This window comes from Etheostoma spectabile, chromosome 16 (assembly GCF_008692095.1).
Source record: "Etheostoma spectabile isolate EspeVRDwgs_2016 chromosome 16, UIUC_Espe_1.0, whole genome shotgun sequence".
NCBI classification, from domain to species: domain Eukaryota; kingdom Metazoa; phylum Chordata; class Actinopteri; order Perciformes; family Percidae; genus Etheostoma; species Etheostoma spectabile.
This window is the reverse complement of record NC_045748.1, coordinates 4,567,067-4,571,177: the sequence shown is the minus strand read 5'-3', so window position 1 is coordinate 4,571,177 and position 4,111 is coordinate 4,567,067. Positions and strand designations below refer to the sequence as shown.

The 4,111-nt window shown below is 43.7% G+C and overlaps 1 protein-coding gene across 1 annotated transcript in view; it reads left to right on the top strand.

The window, feature by feature from the left end:
* The window catches only part of cntfr (ciliary neurotrophic factor receptor), a 252,365-nt gene that overhangs the window by 47,089 nt on the left and 201,165 nt on the right, over positions 1-4,111 (top strand). The window lies entirely within an intron of this gene.

Here is a 4,111-nt window from a genome sequence, read left to right as displayed (position 1 = left end):
TGTGTGTCTGTGTGTGTCTGTGTGTGTCTGTGTGTGTGTGTGTGGTGGCGGGCGTTGAAAGGACTCAGCGGAGGTGGATAGAATTCCTCTGTCCAGAAATGCCAGCGACACACACACATGTCGACGGTCAGATACGGAAACTTCAGAAATGTGGGGGCACGCAGAAGACACACACACACACACACACACACACACACACACACGTCACACACAACCAGTGGCGTGTACACATACACACTCGTAGAGGAACTACACAGACGCTCTCATGCAGGAACTACGGACACACACGTAGACAGATATTCAGATTCCATGGAGGCCACTGCCATGCATTCATGCTGACAGCTCAGGACTATAGGGTTTCATACAGGGAAGTCCATGCCTGCCGCAATGCTTTGAACAAGAATAGTCTGTATACACACATTTTATGAACTCGGAGACCTGAAGCATGAACGTTTAATGCCAAAAAGTCTGCTTCCGATCTTAAAAGATCTATTTTTGTACGCGAATGACGGATGATATTTGCATACAGAATTAGCAAATGCAAATTGTTGCTCGCTCAGCAGCTGCACCAGAGGAATTGGGGGCTAAATGCCTTGCTTAAGGGCAGTTTGACTTTAGTCCTCAAGGGAGGGGAGAGCATTACTCATTTTCTTTTCCCAGCCATTGTCCCCCCTCCCCTGTCCTCATACCAGTTTGGGGTTTTGAACTGAGGACACAAGTCTGCTGAAGCTTCAGGCTACCGCTGACCACCAGGTGTAATGCACTGTGATTACCCCTGGATTTTGGATTTTTGCCAGAGCTGTAATTGAGTTTAAGTTCACAGATATATTCTCCCCAATCGGGACGTACGAAGGCATATGTCATCTTGCATAAAGAAAGAACTGAGAAACACAAGACACATAAAACGAATTGGATAGAGGGAAGATTCAGGGGACTGAGACTCAGGAGGGTAGGTCTTTCTGTCTGTTACAGGTAAGGATGTTAATGAGATTGGGAATCATTTTTTTCTCCATTTCAGGACTCGGATTCTGCTTTGAGAAGGATTGTGTTGATTTTTTTAAGATCCCTAGGAAAGTACAGTAACCTTTTTAAGTTTTCCCTTCATCCTGGTCTGGTACCTTACCAGACATAGAGTCTGCTTCAACATTGTTAGGGTTAGGGTTTTATAGTTTTGTTGTATAATGTGAAGCTGTGAAGCATATTGGAGTAAGGAAGTGTGTGAAGGTTCACAACTTAGAATGGAGACCGACATCATCCTCCACGTTTCGCTTTACGTTATTTTGCTGGAATTGTCAACAACGTTGTTTGCCGTAGACACACAATTGCATTGAGCTTTTAAAAGGTCACTATTAATTTGAGGCAAAGGTAATAGATTTTCTTTAAATGATAGGGGACGGTCTAGTAAAACTTTGAACACAGTGGAGGGCGTAACCATTTTAAAGTTGAAATATCGAAAAAGAAATACAACTGAATTGTGCCTTTTTCACCTGTTTTGCTATGGAGTGTTGTAAAGTTCTAATGTGTGTAGTTGCACTGTTTTTTTCTTTAGTTCAAGAGACGGGATGTATTGTAGACGATTGGCAATGTATAGTGCATCGCACATTCATCTGTGCAATTGGCAAAATATATTGGCATCGTATTTATTTAAGCATTACTCCTGATTGCATTATCTCTGTCCATGAAGAGAACAATGTGGGTCTGCAACTGAAACTTGTGGAGGTGTATTTTACACAACCTTAAAGCTAAATCTGTTGTCCTTTCCGTGTAAAGCTTTGAGTTTAAGGGGAGACAACAAACTGCCAAAGATGTCTCCTTAAAAGAGCTGGTTTTCTTGACATTTTCCCCACTGAAAGCTTTTTATTTGATATTTTTAACTTGGCCACACGCTAAGTGGTTTTGCAGCTCCAAACTCAACACCAAAAAAAACTAAAGCTGTCACTTCATGCAGCCTACTCTCTTTCTACTTGGAAGGTATTGGTCAGTGCGACTAACCAAAATGACTAGTCCAGATATGAATGTAAAGGGGCTGTTCTTATATCATGCTTTTCTGTTCTTAAGGACTACTCAATGCACTTTACATAGTACAGGAACCATTCACCATTTAAACACTGTGGCCAAGGCGGCCGTACAAGGTGCCATCCACTCATCAGATAAACTCACACACATTTAGACTCCGACGGCGCAGCTCTGGGTTCAGTGTCTTGCCCAAGGACGCTTCGACATGCAACTGCAGGGCCAGGATTGAACCGCCAACCTTCAAATTGGCAGGCAACTGCTCTACCACTGAGCCATACATGGATTGTCACCCCAATTTGTATCCATGGTGCATTCAAAGAAGCCTCCGTGAAGCGGCGTACATGTAACATGGTCCATGAAGATGAGAACCTTTCTTTCATCTTTTCTCTCTCCCTCTCTCTCAACTACTGCAAGTGGTCCCGTTGGCATGCCGGTCGGCAAATTGCTTAGTAGACACCACCGTGTCATCTACACTTGTACAAGCACATGAATCTCTTGCCTGTGAGTGTGTCTGTGTGTGGGGTCCTCAGTAATGTGAGACTGTGTGTTTTGATCCTAAGGGGGTCGACACCCCCCCCCCCCCCCCACACACAAACAACCACAACACACACACACACACACAGTCAGCCTCTCTGTCTACAAGAGTACACCCACACATACACACACTCTATTTTAGATTATATCAACATGAATTTGTTCACGATATACCCTCTCCCCGTGCCTGATTTATTTAGCAAATGCAGTTTGCTGCAAATTGACTTTCAGTCAATATTATTTTGATGATGATGATTATTATTATTATTATTATTATTATTATTATTATAATAATAATAATAATAATAATAATAATAATGTATATGTTGTTTTTGTCCGTTTTGTTCTGTATGTGTGTGCATGTGTACATGTTTGCGTTATCTCAGCCTATGGTTTCTTTCTTCTCTACTGACGTGTGTGTGTGTGTGTGTGTGTGTGTGTGTGTGCGCTCATGTGCGTTTTCAGTGTTTGTGCGCGCATGTGTGTTTTCAGTGTTTGTGCATGTGTCACCTATGAGCCTATTTTGCTCCAATGGATTCAATATTACCTGAGAGCTCTCCATGCTCACTTATCATGTCAAACATCAGGATGTGTTTTTGGTCCTTTTTTGCAATATATCAATAACTTGTTTAAAATCAGGCTGATATAAATACCTATGTACTGTAGCCTCCGTTACCTCTTATTCCCTCTCAAATGTAAATTATGGTAAGGCCATTGCAGCTTTAAATCTTGGAAAGAAAACATGGCCTAGAGTCTTCCAGCAGCAGGATGGATAGGTTTTCCCCCATGCTAGTCCAGACTAAGGAAAGGCAACAGAATGAGTAGGACTGGTTGCCATCGCTGACCTAGCAGTGTTGACATGGGAACAACACAACGCCAATATCCTGACCCTGCAGACAAGGAATAATTTTACTCTCTGGCTGCCTCTTGCATAATCAACAGATGTAGCTATGCACATTGACAAGGCAATATTAAGATCAGTGCCGGTTGCCATCTCTGTGACCTAGAATTGCTGAAAAGCGATAAGCCCAGGAATTGTATTAACCCACCCGTGTCCTGATCATGCTGACAAGACCTCTTTTTCTAGCCCCGTTTCTGCTGTGAGACAGCTCTGAGGACATTGCTGGTTACTGAGAGCAGTTTGTCTGCTCTGTAAGATACCATTACTGACAAGCCAGTGCACTGTGGTCTTAAGCACAGTTGACCAGGCAATAGTAAGCCAAGGAATAGAATCAGGGCCGGCTACATCAACTGTTGACAAGGCAGGAGTGAGCGCCGCGCTGGCCTGCCCGCCCGGCCTCCTGTTTCTGACAAGACACTGGATGCTTGGTGACAAGCTGCTTGCTATTCCACACTCATGTTAGCATGGCTAGGGTCACATTGACATCTACAATCTGAGGAAACTTGAGCCTATCTTTCCAGCAAACGTTGTGAGCATGTGCATGTGTGCCCATTGATAGGGATTAGCAAGGATGTGTGAGCCCGGCTCCCTGGGATGGCCCAGTTGCTGCTGGAGGTCAATGCATGTGCACTCTAATGTGTGTATGTGTGTGTGTGTGTG